This window comes from Peromyscus californicus, unplaced genomic scaffold, assembly GCF_007827085.1.
Source record: "Peromyscus californicus insignis strain IS unplaced genomic scaffold, ASM782708v3 Scaffold_4__1_contigs__length_199733344, whole genome shotgun sequence".
Lineage (NCBI taxonomy): Eukaryota > Metazoa > Chordata > Mammalia > Rodentia > Cricetidae > Peromyscus > Peromyscus californicus.
The window spans coordinates 166,307,927-166,325,970 of record NW_026294562.1 but is presented as its reverse complement, the minus strand read 5'-3'; the positions used below and the strand labels follow the sequence as shown (position 1 = coordinate 166,325,970).

At 46.9% G+C, this 18,044-nt stretch overlaps 1 protein-coding gene and 1 non-coding gene across 2 annotated transcripts in view; one reads left to right on the top strand and one right to left on the bottom strand.

Annotated features, from left to right (window-relative positions):
• Arhgap35 (Rho GTPase activating protein 35) overlaps window positions 1–18,044 on the top strand; it is a 117,302-nt gene that overhangs the window by 83,342 nt on the left and 15,916 nt on the right. The gene's annotated exons all lie outside the window — the stretch shown is intronic.
• On the bottom strand, window positions 13,046–13,153 carry LOC128095753 (U6 spliceosomal RNA). The gene has a single exon (XR_008213364.1). It is a non-coding gene; the product is annotated as a U6 spliceosomal RNA (small nuclear RNA).

Below are 18,044 nucleotides of genomic sequence, written 5' to 3'. Positions count from 1 at the left end.
TATGTACTCCAGGCTGGGTGGCCTGGGAGATACCAAGGCACTCTCCACATCCCATCTCAAAGTAGTGGTGGACTTAGAGATGCACATTGCTGCATCTGGCTGTTTTATGTGAGTTCTAGGGGATTGATTTTATCTGCTAAGCCATTTCCTTAGCCCCTGAACACTTTTCTGATCTGTCCCTAGTTGCCTCCTCCATAGTTGCTCTTAAAGTTGGCTGAGATGGGTGGTAGTGGGGGGCTTAGGCATTAACACTAAATCTGCCCAGTTTGGAAAACATTAAAATGGGTGTAGGCTAGATGAGAAGAATGTGGTAATAGCTCTTTTAATAATAAGGACGATATTTACTATTGTAGAGGCATCTGCTCTTCTATCCAGTGGTTACCTTTCAGCAGACTTCTTGACAGTAGCCCTATATCTCCTAATCTGACCATCACTGGTTCATACTTCCTGTGTTTGGGGCAGGGAAGCTGTATCTTTAGAGTGATCCCTGAAGGAAAGGACTATAAGTTTTCTTTTTCTTTTACTTTTTTTCCCCCAGAAAATAAAAATTGCTGTATTATTGACATGCAGTCTCTCCCCACGCCCCTTTGTGGTACAGGATATGAAAGTACCACAACATCGGCCGGGCGGTGGTGGCACACGCCTTTAATCCCAGCACTTGGGAGGCAGAGCCAGGCGGATCTTTGTGAGTTCGAGGCCAGCCTGGTCTACAGAGCGAGATTCAGGAAAGGCACAAAGCTACACAGAGAAACCCTGTCTCGAAAAACCAAAAGAAGAGAAAGTACCACAACATACATAGAGAGCTCAGAGGACAGCTTGAGGGAGTCGGTTCTCTTCTTCAGTCATTTGGATCCCAGGGATGGAATTCCAGGTCATCAAGCTTGGCAAATGCCTTTATCTGCCAACCATCTCATTGACTCAAATATGTTCATATTATGTTGTCTTGAGGTTTTAGTTTTTCAGGCAAGAACTCACTAGGGTGCCCAAGCTAGACTTAAACTTGTGGACTTAAGGATCCTTAACCCTCATTTTCCTAAGTAACTGGAACTACAGGCGCATGCCATGGCATCTCTTGTCCTATGTTTAACTGTTTCTAGGCATTTGGGAAACACTTGTTTATAGGTTTTAACACTCCACATTTAAAATGATTTTTAAAGCCAAGCATGATAGCACATGTCTGCAATCTCAGCAGTTGGCAGGTGGAAAGAGGAGCATCAGAAATTTAAAGTTAGACTGAGTTAGCAGGTAGGGCTGTAGGCATGGTTCAGTGACAGAAGTGCTTGCGTAGACCCCAACAGGAACAGATTGGAGGCGTGCCTCAGTGGCAGAGCCTCCTGCGTGTAATCTACCACTGAGAGGCTGAGAGTGTAGCTTAGTTGTAGAGTGATTGCCTGGTCATCACTGAAAAACAAAAATCATTTAAAATGGTTTCCTCTCTGATCTTTTTTGGGGAGTGTGATTTGAGTTATTATAGGTATGGTTTAGAATAGATGATACATTCATTCAGATTCAGGCTTTCTCTGTGACCTTAGAACCTTGTGACTGTTGTGGGTGGTGGCAAGGTGTGTGTCAGTGTCAGACTTCATCCAAGTCTTAGCTCTGGATCTATCATTCTTTTGTTTTTGTGTGTGAAGATACTTAATGAGTCTCTTTCAATGAGGAGAGTGACTAGGGCACAGTTTGCAGTCCCTAGTAGTTAGAAAACAGAAATGGATGATACTGGATGGAGGTTTCCTATGCTCAGATGGCTGTGAAAGGGCTAGAGTGTAGCTCAGTGTGTGCATGTACTCAAGGCCCTGGGTTGTATCCCCAGCACCATTAAAAAAAAACCTGAGGAGGGAAGGATACTGTTCATCTCTCTTGTCCTTAACTTGTGTGCAAAGTAGAGGCCCTATCTTCTCTGCCTAGGAAGAAAGGTGATCTCACAACTTACTTTTGTCTGAGACTATGTTAGTCTCATGATTTGAAAACGTGAAGTAGGATTTCCACTACTTAACCTAGGTCCTTACTGGGTCTATCTCTTCTGATCTTTGCAACAGCCCTGAAAAGCTGACTTCTGACAGGACATAAAGATTTACAGGGATTGAGAGTAAGGCTGTGCATACAGCTCAGTGACAGCACATACCCAGCTTGCCTGGAGCCTGAGCAGCAAAACAAGCAAGATTCGAGGCCATTAAAAATCAAGGAGTGAGGCCGGGCGGTGGTGGCGCACGCCTTTAATCCCAGCACTCGGGAGGCAGAGACAGGCGGATCTCTGTGAGTTCGAGGCCAGCCTGGGCTATCAAGTGAGTTCCAGGACAGGCACCAAAACTACACAGAGAAACCCTGTCTCGAAAAACCAAAAAAAAAAAAAAAAAAAAATCAAGGAGTGAGCCAGGCAGTGGTGGTGCATGCCTTTAATCCCAGCACTCGGGCAGCAGAGGCAGGTGGATCTCTGTGAGTTCAAGGCTAGCCTGGGCTACAGGGTGAGTTCCAGGACAACCTGGGCTGTTACACAGAGAAACCCTATCTGGGGGGGGGGGGGGATAGATACATACATACATACATACATACATACATACATACAGAGAGAGAGAGAGAGGAACTGAGGGTGACGTGTGTGTGTGTGTGTGTGTGTGTGTGTGTGTGTGTGTGTGTGTGTGTGTGATATAAATAAATTTCTGGGTGGGCATGTGGATGAGCATGAAACATACATGTGGAGGCCCAAGATGGATGTCAGGTGTCTTCCTCAAACATGCGCTACTTTATTTTTTGAGAAAGGGTCTATCCCTGAACCCAAAGCTCATTGATTGGCTAGACTGGCTGCCCAAGAAGCTCCAGGAACCCACTTGTCTCAGCCTTCCCTCTTACCCCAGTGCCAGGGTTGCAGGCACACTGCTGTATCCAGCTTGTGTGCGTGATGGGGATTTGAACTCAGGTTTTCATGGTTCTATGAGGCAGGTAATATACTAACTGAGCCATCTTCCCAGCCTTCATGGCCTTAACATTGTAAGGATAGCAGTAGACAGATTTATTTTATTTTTATTTTTATTTTTGTCCTTGTTAACCAAGGTTGCTTTTTGGTTTTTGTTTTCAAAAGACAGGGTCTCACTATGTAGCCCTGGCTGACCTAGAACTCACTATGTACACCATTGCTGGCCTTGAATTCACAGAGATCTGCCTGCCTCTGCCTCTGCCTCCTGAGTGTTAAGGCTCAAAGCTTGTACCACCATGCCTGGCCTCCCCCCCCCCCCCCCCCCCCCCCCCCCCCCGCTGGGTAGTGATGGTACACGCCTTTAATCCCAGCACTTGGGAGACATGGGCAGGAGGATCTATGTGTGTGTGTGTGTGTGTGTGTGTGTGTGTATGTGTGTATGTGTGTGTGTATATATATATGTGTGTGTGTGTGTGTGTGTATATGTGTATGAGTGTATGAGTGTTTTGCATGCATGTATATCTGTGTACCACATGTGTGCCTGGTACCCATAGAGATCAGTTCTCCTGGAACTGGAGTTCTGTCTTTTTAACTTTTTACTTAATTTATTATTTGTGTGTATGTGTTGTGTATGCTGGGAATCAAATCTAGGTCCTCTGCAAGTGCTCCTAACTGTTGAGCCATCTCTCCAGCCTCTGGATTTATTTTTAATTTTGTGATATATGTTTATATGTATATGGGTTTATGAACCTGTGAGTTCTGGTCAGAGTCCACAGAGAAGGATGTTGAATCCCATGGAGCTACAGTTACAGGGGCTGTAAGCCAACCATTGTGGGTGCTGAGAGCAATATGCACTCTTTAACTGCTGGCTCATCTCTCCAGCCACCCCCTTAAAGAAATTTTTACATGTACATAAAAATAGTCTTGGTTTTGTTGTTATTGTTTAAAAAAAAACAACAGCAAATTGAAATGACACAATGCAGTCGTATGAGGGGTTTTGTTTGCTTTGCTTTTTTGAGACAAAACGTTCACTAATATCTCAAGCTCTCGGTCTTCTGAGTGTTAGGATTACGGGCCTCTTCCCCTAAGCCCATCTTATATAAGTCTCTCCTTCCTTACCCACACCTTCCCTTCCTCAGCATAGTCTTTCTTTGTCGGGATGTATCAGGTTATTTAATCAGCTGGCAGCTGAATGGTGTGTATTTGTCTGATGTTGTTACAGGTCACACTGCAGCAGCTGTCTATGGCTGAGGAGACACAGGCTCTTGTGGTTAAATCTCATGTGTGCCCATCTCTGTTGACCTATGGTGTGGTCAGCCTGAGACTTCATCACCATATACCTCTGTAAACTGCTGGACATATGTTACCTTACATAAAAGTCTTGGTTAAGCATCTAACCCAATTCTTCTTTATATAGCTAAGACCTGGGAGTTGTAGGGTTTCCTTTCTAGCCACAGCAGCTAAGAGCCTGTCTTGCCAAGATTGGCCTTATGGTAGTATTGGCACAGGGGAGGCTCTGCCCATATGACAGTATCTTTACACCTTGGGCTCTGGAAGAATAATGGTATGTCTTAGAGCCAGCTGATGTATCAAAGGGAGTTTCTGTGTAGCTTCAGGCCTTCAGTGCTCGAAACTTGAGGAAGGAAGCAGGCATGTTTGGGTGGAGGCTTACCTCTGACCGAGGATGGGAGAATCTTCTAAGAGGGAAAGGTGGACTAGTGCAAGTCAGTGGTGGCAGATAGAGACGACATACTACTCTCATCCTTTGAAGGCGCCTGCAGCGCCTAGGGTTGCTCAGATCTTTGCGAGCTCTTCTTTAGAGTCTAAGGATGGCCATACCACCAGGGTGCCAGGGCGCTTGCACTCTTACAGGTCTGTTAAAGATTGTCTTGGGGGAAATAGTTTTTTCTTCTCTCACTTTCCCATCATTATGTCCAGTGAGAAGACAGACAGGTTTTGAAAAGTTGGGTTCGAGGAGGGGGCTGTGTGGAAGAAGTTGCTGGCCTGCCTCAGTTGACCCGGGGGATGACTCCAGCAGCTGTCAACTTAGTCAGTCAGTCCTGCTGTGTCTTCCTGCTCCAGGCATCCTGAATGTGGTTCCTGCCTCCAGCTTTAGTCTCCCTCCATCCTTGACTTACTAGCATAGCTTCTTACTGAGTGGTCTCTCTGCTTCTGGTCTCATCTTTCCAGCTCCCAATTGCTGCAGTGTCTTTCTAACGTCAGTGGAGCCTCTGTCAACTTCCCCTGTCAGTGTTCTCCATCATCCTGGACAAAACTGAGTCTGCTGTCTTCTCACATCCAGCCTTGCCCCTTGATGTTTTCTTCATTCACCCCAAACTTAAGGTCACTATCAGAACTGCTGCCATCCCTCAAAAGTCCTACCTAGACCCCTTCTCTGGCCTGTCCTCCAAGCCAGAGCCCCCTGATCGTCTGTTGTGCCCTGCACCTTTCTCTACAAGCACTCTATGTACGAGACCCTTATTGTTTGTCTCCTCAATAGGCCCTAAGTTCCTCGAGAGACGAGACTCCCTTTTCATTGTTTCCTTCAAGCCAAGTGCACAAGACTCTAGTAAATGATTATGAATGACTGAATAGTGTAAAGCATTCAAAAGACCCCATCCCTCAAAAGCTCTATTTAGCTATGGAAATGTGGACTGTGTACATAGAAAAGGAGAAGGGGAGTGATGCATATCACACTAAGGTCCTAAGCAAGGTTTCAGTATCTGGCTGGGAACAAATGCCCTATAGCTTTGGTGTGGGGTAAGGGAAGATTGCAGACAGGGGGCATGCCTGAGACTTGTAGCTGCCAGCCAGCAGAACGAAGGGAATCAGCTGGGACAGGCTAAGGGGAAACATAGTGTCCTCTAGGTGGGAGCTAACAAGAGAGTCCAAGATATCTGCCTCAGGCTGGAAAAAGAAAGCAATAAAATACTGTGTGAGGGTTGTCATTCATAATAGCCAGAGCAGTAAATGCCCAACTAGCAAACCCATGCCTGGTAACAAAATACAGTAGCAGCCATCCATCCATACACTAGCCTGTCACTTGGCCATAGAGGGAATGGAATGGATTACCTAAAATCTCGTTGAACAGTGCAGTCAGTGAAATAGAGCAGTTACAGAAACCAGGATGTACGCTCCCACTTACACAAAATGTCCAAATAGGCAAACCCATCCGTTCAGAAGGTAGGGTAGCAGCTGCAGGGAAGCAGGGATTTGGAGTGTCTGCTTATGGGGGACAGTTTCTTCATGGGCTGATACAAAAGCTGTAAAATTAATGATTGATTTTTCTGGATATGCTGAGGGCGGGGAGGGAAAGCTGTTATGTTAGGGGTTGGGGATTTAGCTCAGTGGTAGAGCGGGTTCGGTCCTCAGCTCTGAAAAGAAAAAAAAAAGCTGTTATGTTGTATATTTTGAATTAATTGAATAAATGAATTGAATTGTTGGTTGATAGTAACAGTAAATGGAGGGTAAATGAATAGATATTTTCCTTTCGGATTGGTCATTTTTCACTGAGTCTACAGTTGCTTGTTTGATTTGAGATGGACCCTTAGAGAAGAGGCCTGCTCACGGTGTTGTTCACTTCTTGGAGCACTAGAGACTGGGGAGGAAGACAGTGTTGGTCTGTGTTACAAGGTATTGCTGCTCTAGGGCTGTCTTTAGAGTTTGCTTAAGCATTTGCTCTGTGGAGTCCCCAGCATAGTGCAGAGCAAGGGGACAGCCGGTTGTCAGACCCCTGCCACCTTTCATTTGGAAGACTGATCACGTGTGTTTTACCTTGGTGGTTTTGGTTAGGTGTTTGAGGTGAGCATCTGGAGATCTGAACCTCCAAGTCACCATGGGAGATGCCATGCCCACACTTAAAAAATGTTCACATCCTTCTTTCTGGTAATAAAAACAAGGGATGTCTCCACCTGCCAGGGACACTGTCTGTATTAGTTACTTTTCTCATTGCTGTGACAAAAGCAGTTTTAAAGAGGGAAAGGTTTATTTTGATGAGAAGTGTAACACGGTTAACTATATTATGTCCAATGCTGACGCTCAGCTTGCCTCTTCCGTTTTTCCTTGGGATGGTGCCATCCACATTCACAGTGGATCTTCTCAACCTCCATTAAGCCTGTCTCCTAGGTGATAGGAAATCCAGTCTAGCTATCAATGAATGTGAACCATCATACTATCTGGCCAAAGTGTTTGTGGAATACCCACCATGTGGTTCAGTGTAGACAAAGATCCTTGTCTTCAAAGGTAAAGAGCATAGTGTTGTAAAGAGATCAGTGAAACCCCAAGAGGAAGGAGTCAGGGTGACTGAGCTTATGAATTGTAGTTTGCTCTTCACAGCTCTCCAAGAAGGGCGGCCAGATGGAGTCCCAGGGACCTGATGCAGGCCCCATGTTACCGAAGCCAACCTCTAGCAGTGCTGAGTGCCATCATTTCTAAAATGTAGTCAGGGACCGAGTATACTGGCAATAGACATGGATAGTGGGGACAGTAACTATTGGAGCAGAGTGCCAGATTCGCCCTTGGCTTTACCTCCCACATCTCACCTCCATGTAACGGAATGAATACAGATATCTATACAGACTTTGATCCGGAAGTGTTGGACTCTGAAGACAGCTTCAGTTTATCTCCCCTCAGTAGCACACTCCTGGACTAGGTTCCACATGATCTTGGGAAATAAATGTCCAGCATTATGGAGCACTTGAGAGTGTGATGCACAGTTCAGAAAAGACCAGCCCCGTTTTTCCTGGAACTAGTCTCCAAAAAATTCCACCAAGCTATGAAATGGAAAATAGCTGCTAAGAGTTTAGACATGCAAATATTCTCAGCCTTGTAACTAACAGAGCAAACTGCAGTGTCACCCTGATGGGGACAACAGGACAAAAGGCCAACTATTGCCTGCACTGACTCCTCCCAGCTGTTGGTGAAGCCCCAGATTGCCCAATCCAGTTAGGAAATGCCCTTTATTTGGACCTAGCACACTGCACAGCACCTTCGGTGAACAAGGTGCCAGCGCAGCATCTGTGGGCAACATGGCCAGAGTGGCTCTGAGCAGGTTCCTCCATTTCCCCGACTGTTGCATGAGACAAAAATAGCACCTGTGGACATTTAAGGGGCAGCACATGCCCAGTGCTGATTTGGAGTTCACCTGCCAGGCTCCGGGTTCCCTGATTCTCATTCTGTCCTCCTCACATCCCTGAAAGCTGTCCCCTCTACTGCCCTACTGGGAAAGCCAGGTCCAGAAAGAGGCATTCATTGCCCTCCTAACCTCCCATGATTTGGATTATCAGAGGCCAGATAAGGCATTAGGTAGAACCCTAGAGCCTTGCAGGAAAGTAGAATCAGGCCAGATAGCACTGGACTCTGTTCCCGACACATAGTTCCTCTGTGCTTGAGAGCCTGCCTCCCAGCGTTAGCGGGAAATTTCCAGAGCATTTAGAAGCCTGTACCAGGCACCTATTACACACCCTGCCCAGCCTCTCCTCAGTATTCCTACATCCTATACCTTGGAGGTGGGCTTCCTCCAGCCCCTGGGGGGAACCCACAAGGAGACCAGAGGCCATGACTTGAAACTGAGAAGTGCGCTGGGAGGGGCCCGATCCTCATCAACATAGTCTTCTTCCTTCTAGAGCTTTTTCATCACCGACCGACCAGCTTCACTGTACATTAGTAATCTCCCAGGAGCTGGACAGTGTTCCTCTCAGAGCTGCACTAATCCCTTCTCACAATAGAAAACAAAGATCTCAGAGTCCTTTGAGCACTGGCTGCTCAGAGAATCATTGTAGGCCTTCCTCTGCTTTGAGCTAAAGGGACTATGATTTACAGTCTTGGACTAGCAGGGCTCTTTCGAACCAAGGAAGCCTCCACACCTCACTAGGTGTGACAGAACTGCTTGGGAGAGCCTCATGATGAGCTATTTGAGGCCGTCAGGCCCATGCTCTGGGGCTGCTTCTCATGGGGCTCTTTGCCTTAGAGTCGCCTCCAAATGCACTGTGGCCTATAGTAGGTGTGAGTACAAGGCTGGACACACTAACAAGCTCACTGCAAATGATCACTTTCATTGTGCCCTTTCCGTTGCTAATAAAACGCTAGAATATAAGGTATGTAATTTCATACACCGTGGTTGGAGGGCACTGTGTGCGTTAATATCACCTCTTGTCCTAGGTTGCTTTTTTTTTTTTTCCTACCTTTGCGTACCTGTCCCTCATCACCTTCCTGTTTCTCTGCTTCCTTGTAAGTGAAGCAAACACAAGTCGCTTACATTCCAAAAATTCTTCACTGCCACACATCCAGGCGGTCAGCTCGCCAGCTCTTGTGTGATCCAGATAAGTGGAGTTCATTTAGCTTGTGACTCTGCCTTGCTAGAGGATTTCCTCAGGACCTAGTGCCCTTCATGATCAGAACAGCGTGCCCTGGCATGCTGCCCGGAGAGCCCAGCAGCCAAAGAGAAGTCGAGCGTGTCTCACCAAGTAACCCTGCCTTCCATCCAAGACAGAAATAGTCTGGGTGTCAGCCCAAGTCCCCAACGTAGTTCCAACAGGCCCATTCTGCCTGGCTGTCTTAACTGCCCTGGCCCTCAGCGTGTTAGGGAAGATCAGAAAGGCAGGCTGCTCAGGCCTGAGTGAACAGAGAGGAGATTTGTGCCACACAAGACAAGCAGGGTCATGGGGACAGCAGGCTATCCTGTATGAGTGTCCCTTCATGGAGCTGGCCTGATCCCCCATCTAGCTGGAATCTGGGGAATTCCTTTGGCCCTGGCTTTTGAGGTGTCTGTCTATCCCTCCCTCTCATCCTTCCATCTTACTTTGGTGGAGTGTTACACTCCCGACCTCTCACTTGAACTTTCCAGGAACTAAAGGTTCGGTGTCCTGCCAGTCCTGGTGGTGGCAGTAGGAGGGTGCTGGCAGGTGCTGCCACCCTACAGTGTGCCGTTCCTGGGTCCTGAGTGCACCACTCTCGCAAGCACAGCTCATTGCTCATGCTCTGTAGGCAACACGGGCACAATAGCCTTGGCACGGAGGTCTTTTAGTTTCCCACTGTTCACATACAGACCTGAGGGGAGACTGGGGGCAGTTGGGAGGGCAGTGATTTGGCATCACTAAGCCAAGAAACCTCATCTGCAGTAGGCCCTGTTCCTCTCTTTAAGGCCAGTTGTAAAAATGTTGAAGACCCACATAGGTTGACTGGGAAGACTGAGTGTATCAAAGGGGCCAAGAGGCCAAGAACTTAGGTAAGCTCTCAGAGCAGTGCCACCTGTTGTGGGACAGCCCAGATACAGACAAGCCATGGCCCTGTGCTCAAAAACCAGGAAGGAGAGCAGAAAATGGCAGCTAGTGAACTAATGAAGACATTAGATTCAGGGAGGCAGGAAGGCCTTTGGGAAGGTGGAGGCTGCACATGTTTGTGCAGAAGAGATGATGGCTGATAGAATGATGGCCTTCTGCCACCTACCACCTACCTCCTCCTGCTCCAGAAATTCTGCACGTCAACGCTTCTCTCCTCTCACAGCCACTGAACCTTTTCTAGGTGCTGGAGCATGCTGAGCACAGCCATCGGAAAGCACTCGTGGCCCTCATGGACTGTGGGGACCCTGGCCCAGCACTTAACAGATAACCAGTATTCAGTAGCTTGTAGACATCGCTTGGTGCTGTGCAGGAAACGTGGTGTATGGCCTGGGCTGCCCACTTCTCTCCAGCTCTGCCTTCTTTGTGCCTGCTCTGCTCTTTTTTCTTATTCTGGAGCTCTGGACAACTGGAAGGGTCTGTGCAGAGGATATAGGAAGTGTTGGGTCTGGTTTGGCCCCAGAGTTGATAAGTGCTGCACCTTGGAGGTGATGTTATTATAACAGAGAACTTTTTTCTTATGTCTACCCACAAAGTTAACTGAAGTGTCAACAGGAACAAGGGATGTTCCATAGAAAGTCTGTGAACATTGGAGTAAAGTCAGGTGACAGCACCCCTCCCCTGGCCACATATAGACAAGTTTGGTTTTTTTTCTGGATTGCAGGGCCTGGGACCTGCTTTTGTCACAGAAGCTTCTGACTATGAAAAGCACTCCTTAAAAACCAGAGCTGTGGTTGGTGACTTTTGATACCTTTCATGGGCCACTGTGCATCAGGAACCGCTACCCTCCTTGCAGCATTGGAGACATGTGTCTGTGACCTTGAGATGCTTTTCCACCTGGCTGCTCTGGGGAGTTTGGCATCCTGTGTAGAGACAATGACAATGGTGTAGTGATTCAGTGCAGCCAGGTACTAGGAGACTGTGGCTTTGACAGGTCTGTTCACCCATGAGTTCCCTTGGAGTAGTACACTGTCCGCACTCATGATCACGCTGGCACCACCCCTGTGCCACTAGGCTTATATGGGTATGGTGATAGGAGTCACTTAGAGTGAGAGGGCACCTCATATTCTCGACAGGAGGGCTCTCTGAACTGTCCTGTGGCTAGGAACTTTCACTCCTGTTCCTCAGAGAGAAATGTGCTTGTCTCCGCTGTGGGTTATACCCATTTTTCACACTTCGGGACCTAGGGTGTGTTCCCTTGGACATCAGGGGAGCACAGGGCTTGTATTCTGCTCAGAGCCACCTCCAAAAGCCCTGCTTCACAGTTCATAGCAAGCCCACCCAGATGCCCAAGCCGTCTGATGCCCAAACTGGGAGCAGGGACTTTGTGTCTTCCTCGTATCACCCTGCCCTTCCTCCTCAGTCAGTCCTGGGACTGATGGCATGCTGTGCAGATGTACCATGGCACTGAAGTGTATAGTCACACTGCCTACAGTGCCGCAGCTCATACAAGGCTTGTCGTAATGCAGTGTGTGCGACACTGTCAGGACACTGTCGGGGAGAAAGGTGTGGTGTTGGCAGAAGGAACCTGGCGAGGGAGGACAACTGACAGAAACTCTGGAGGGCCAGGCAGCTCAAGGTGCACAGCAGGCAAAGAGCAGTGGAGAACCCAGTGCACCAGGCAAGTGGGATTCCTGCTGACCTTTGCAGACTGTAGCAGGAAGCCTGCAAAGCAGGACTGGCTGGGGAGAAGGGGTGTCTAGGAGCACCTGTTCCCCTAGGTACAGATGAACCCCTGAAGTAGAACTGGGGAGGGGATTCCTGGTAGCCATTTGAGTCTGGCCCTCTTTGGGTGTAGCATGATGCGTCTGTGCTCCATCAGCTGAAATACACCCAGATTAGCTTGGCCACATCCCAGCTCCATCACCTAGCCAGCTTTGTGGCCTTGGGCAAACAGCCTAGCCTCTCTGAGCATTCTGTTGCTCTGAAAAATGAGAATAAAAATAATGTATAAGTTATATGTGGTAGTACTTATCTGTTGTCCCAGCATTTGGAAGATAGAGGCAGGAGGATCAGAAATTTAAGGTCATCCTCTGCTGCATAAATAGTTTAAAGCTAGCTTGGGCTACATGAGACCCTTTAAAAAAAAAAAATTAAAACAGAAATCTACTGCCCCTTGGTGCTTCCTGATCCTCCAAGATGTAACTCAAGCTGCTTCACATTCATGGAACCACAGACAAATCCCACCACACTCCTCCACCATGAAACTGTGTACCAAAGGAAAACCTTCCTGCTTTTCAAACCCATGACAACAGCAGTAATCTATCTCAGAATTAGTGGGAGGGAAGACTTGGCATTCTGTTTCTAGTTAAGAGCTTAGTACAGTGTCTGGCCCATATAGGTCTTCACCTGAAAGTTAGATTATTATTGCCATTTTAACTGTGATTGTTATTGACATTTTTGTATCATTTCAGTATGCCTTTGATTTATATAATCTTAATATTTATACTTTTTTCCCCCGAGACAAGGTTTCTCTGTGTATCCCTGACTCTTCTGGATCTCACTCTGTAGAACAGGCTGGCCTGGAACTCACAGAAATCTGTCTACCTCTGCCTCCCAAGTGCTGGGATTAAAGGCATGCGACACCATCTCCCTGCTTTCACACCTTCTTACCAGACTTACTAATGATACAATTATCTTGATTTCGGTGAAGATCTCCAGGCTCAGAGGATGCACAGGCAGTTTGTTCTTAGCTGCCCAGCTCAGCTGTAAGGCAGAGCCAGATGTGAACCAAGGGAATGCGTGTGTGTGTGTGTGTGTGTGTGTGTGTGTGTGTGTGTGTGTGTGTGTGTGTGTTAATATGGAACATGTCATGAATCAGTGTGTCATTCTTGTGCCGAGGCCATGCTAATCTTCTTTGAATTGTTCCAATTTTAGTATGTGTATTGCTGGATGAGAACACTTGAGTGGGTTTGGTTTTTTGGTTGGATGTTTGTTTTTGAGACAAGATCTCACTAATTAGCCCTTGCTGGCCAGGAATTCAGTATGTAGACCAGGCTGGCCTCAAGCTCAGAGAGATCCACCTACCTCTGCCTCCTGAGTGCTGGGAGTAAAGGCATCTCCACCGTCACCTACCCAGGCACCAAGTGTTTCTGAGTGCTTTCTGCTGTTTCAAAATGCAGGCTGTGCCTACAGGCATATTCTTAAGGTTTGTTAAGAATGCAGGCTACAAGCCAGGTAGTGGTGGCGCACACTCGGGAGGCAGAGGCAGATCTCTGTTGAGTTTAAGGCCAGCCTGGTCTACAGAGTGAGTTCCAGGACAGCCCAGGCTACAGGGCTGGAGAGATCTTGGTGATTCAGAGTATTTGCTGCTTTGGCAGAAGACCTAGGTCCAGTTCGCAGCACTCACATGATGTCTCAGAATCATCTGTAATTTCAGTTCCAGGGATCTGACACCATCTTCTGGACCAAGGGTGCTGCACATACATGGTACACAGACATATGTGAAGGCAAAACACTCATATACATAAATATTTTTTAAATTTTTAAAAAAGTACAGGCTGCAAAGTCATGCATGATGTCATAGTCTGTGGTCTCAGCACTTGGAAAGTAGTGGCAGGGCTATCAGGAGTTCAGGATCAGCCATCTGCTAAACAGCAAGTTTCTGGCCAGACTGGGATACGTGAGACCCTATCTCCAAAAACAAAAAAGAATGCACACTATGGAAGCAGCTAGATGGAGGAGCCAGGCAGTGGGACTCAGTGTTGTGCCCTTGCATACCTGCTAGTGCTACATTAGAATAATAGTCATTCTAAACACAAACCACTCTGCTAGGATGAGACTGCTGTACCTTCAGTGCCCAGAGAAGGGGTGTACCTCTTTTGCTCGCTCCTGGTTTGGGCCCAACCCTCACCACCCCATACCCTGTTTGGTGAATTGACGGCAGTGCACAGCAGGTCCTCTGCAGGATTGCAGCTGTGGCAGACTGTGGGTGTGTATCCCAAGGGAAGAGCTACTGCTGCCCCCAGAGGACCAGTCCTCAGGCAAGTTCACTGTAACGCTTGCTCTCCATCCTGTCTGTTGTTAACATGCTAACAGCATTAGTTACTTTAAAGAGAGAGAGAGAGAAAAGCTAAAGTGCTGATTTTATATATATATATCCAAATATAGAAAGTAAAAACATAAGCAACTCCAAGTTTGTCTCGGAGGAAGTATTGATTCCTTGCTATTTTTTGAAAATGAGAAGAACTAAGCGGTGGTTATGCAGGAATGGTGCACTAGCCTTTCTTAAGGGCCTTACAGAAGGACTTCTGACCAAGAGGGCTGCCAGTGGGGAGAGAAGAGGACATTGGATATTAAAACATTGCCCAGAAATCGGGGCATGGTACTGTGTGCCTTTTTTAATCCCAGCATTCTGGAGGCAGGGCAGACAGATGGATCTTTGTGAGTTCCATGCTAGCCAAGGCCATGCAGAAAAACCCTGTGTTGGGAGAGGGGAATTAGTCCAAGAGCCAATTCTCCCCCTCAGTTTTCAGGTTCCTGTAAGACATCATGCCTCTGGCTTCTCTCAGGAACTGGAAGGTTGAGGAGTGAAAATGGGCCATTGTAGCCAAACTAGTTTTTGAGCAAGCCTAAAAACTCTGCAAAGTAATTTGCCTGCCATGTGCACACTTAGTAAGTTCACAATGTCACACTTGGTCATAGCCAAAAGGACAAAAGCAATAGTGATTTCTTACTGAAAGAAGGAATAGATTTTGTTTTGTCTGTTTCATGGTGTGGGCAGTAGTCAAGATAGGGTCCTACTATGTAGATCAGGCTGGCCCTGAACTCATGGAGATCTAGCTGCCTTTGGAATCCTGAGATTAAAGGTGTACACCACCACACTTGGCTGGTTGATTGTTTGTTTGTTTGTTTGTTTGTTTGTTTGTTTGTTTGTTTGTTAAATCAGTATCATATGTGACCATGGTTAAAAATTTAGTGATGCCTAAGGGCCTGGTTACATAGAAAAAGCAGTTGTGGGTGGCTGGGGAGCTTGCTTAAGTGGTGGTTAAGAGTGTGTGCTACTTTTCCAGAGGCCTGGGTTTGGTTTCTGGGACCCAACACCTGGCTTGGGTCGCCTGCACTCATATGCACGCACTTAAACAATTTAAAGTAATTTTTTTTTAAGCAGTCACAGCGTTTCCTGAATAAGCTTTATTCCTAAATCATCTTTTTTATTTTGCCTATCCTGCCCCCTGGTTTCATTGATACTCATGGAATTTAGGTAGTGGAGAGACCTAAATTCTAGAATGGCTCCTTCTAGAGCCACATTTAGGAATGTTGTTCCCCTCCAAAGCAAACCAGGGTGCTGGAGCCTGTTCTATACAAGACCCTCCCCTACTCGTGATGCTGGCTACATTTCAGAAACTGGAGAGCCAGAGTGTATTAAAATACCCAATTAAAACGGTAGACTAGAACAGGATTAATGAAGATCATGTCTGTGGAAGCTTTCCACCTCGTATATGCTACTTCATCTGTTAACCTCGGTGTCCCATCCGTGCAGTGGAACTGGTAGCAACCTGCCTTAAGGATATTGTGAGAACTCCTGTACAGATGCATAGCCAGCACTGAGCACCTGGGCCTCATTCTGAGTGAGCACTTAGAACATGGCTCATTATTGTGATTATTGTTGGGTACCACCTCCCTGGGCCAGATACTAATCTTAAATAGCATCCCAGTCAGATGCTTATCTACTCAGGAGGGAAATGAAAAGTTCTGGACCATTCTTTAAATGACTTCCATGGCTATTAATGGTTATTTTATGTATTGAGAGAGTATTTGCCATCCTGTAATTTCCATTCTTAGTCATATCTCTGCTCTCTAGATCCATTGGAACAAGACTGTTGTACATGGCAGTTGTTCTGAAAATAGTGATGTTGTCAGCTCCGTGTGTGTGTGTGTGTGTGTGTGTGTGTGTGTGTGTGTACACACGTACGTACATGCACAACTTACTCTTGCAGAGGCTGGAGGTTAACACATCAGGTGTCTTTCTCATTTGGCTCTCATTTTTGAGACCAGATCTCACTGAATCTGGAACTCGATGTTTTAGCTAGATTGGTTGCACAACCAGCCCCCAGGATCCATCTCTCTCCAGCACCCAGAGAAAATGTTTGAAACCATTAGAGGTATTTAAAAGATGGAAGCCCGCTGGGTGAGATGGGCTTTAATACAGAGGGTTCTTTGGAGACTTAGGATAGGCAGGGTGCCTCAGTCTCCATTTGGTATTCTCTGATAGAGTGACAGTGCATACCAGCCACTACTAGTGAGAATTCTGCTGGCAGGTGTTAGCTAGTCACCCTAGAATTTCCTATCCATGTTTGTGATGATCCTAGCTTACCCTGCTGGATTCTGGTATATGTGCATGGGACTCTGCTCAGTCCCCTCTGTTCTCTGTAGTCCTAGGCCATAGTCAAGTGACCCTGGTCTCCACCCATTTGCCAGCTACTGGTCACTTTTAGCCATCATGATAGGCACAGTCAGCTTTCAGTGCTGTTTGTTTTTAATTGATTCTAAGTGGTAGTTGTAATAAATTGTGCTCACTAGGCTAATGATACCTTTCCTAAATTATGCCATGGCGTTGGGTACAACAGCAGCAGGATTGCTATTTTAAAATGAGGTTTGGTAAAACAAACAGGCAGGCCGCTTACAGGAAATGCTGAGCTGATGATTAATTGATGTTCTAGAGCTAGCCTCTTATTCTCAGATGTGCCATCCCTGTAATGATCCTGTAGTGAAGCTGCAGCCCACACCCTGATTCGTTTCCAGACAGCCAGTGTGTGGTTTCTTTTCTGCCCTCTTGTGCAGAGGATGGGGATGGGGATGCCTAACCCAGTGGAGGCTGTTGGGCTCCTGTACAGTGCCAAGAGTGCCTTTCTATCCTGGGACACATGACTCCATCGCATCACCTTGTTAAGGGTGCTGATATTCAGGGACAAGGAAGAGAGCTTAGAAAATGATTTCAGACTAGTTCATGAAAACTGGAAACTGCTGGCACATATCCGGGGCTTGTCAACGTATGTCCAATTCCATCTGCACACTGGTGATGTGTCACCTAAGATGTGAAATGGGTAGAGAGTTTAAATGTGTCTGAGAACATTTGTAAGTCACTGAAGAACGAGTCCATCATAAACTGACTAATGCCAGCACAATGGCATGTGCCACAATCTCAGTGAGGTAGAAGCAAGAGAATAACCATGAGCTCAAGGCCAGCCTGGGCTACTTAGTGAGACACCATGGTCGTCAAGGCAGCCATTGTTGGCGGCGGCAGCATTGTTTTCTGAAAAAGCTGGAGAGGTAGCTCAGTTGGTAGGGATTTTACCTGCCATGTATAAGGCCGCTGGTGATACAGCACACAAGAGATAACTAAAGGCCAGCCTGTGTACGTGAGACCCTGTCTCAAATAGAGCTTCAGTTTTTACGGAAGGCTCAAATTTGGTTCCCAGCACCCACGTGGTGGCTCACACCTTTTAAAATGATGATGGCAGGGGCTCCAAGGCTCTCTTCTGGCCTCAGAGGGCACCAGGCTCTTATGTGGTGCACATACATACATGCAAGCAAAACACATAATGTAAATGAGTTTCTAAAAAACTTAGAAAAGAACGGAGGACCCAGGTTTGATTGTCAGCACTCACATACGTGGCTCACAACTTGAGAGGACCTGATGTGTCTGACCTCCAAGGACACCTGCATTCCCACGGACATACACATACCCATACACAGACCCACAAATTTTTGTTTAGGGTTTTTGTTCACGGTGCTGGTGGTTTTTCAAGACAGGGTGACTCCTGGAACTCACAGAGATCCATCTGCCTGCC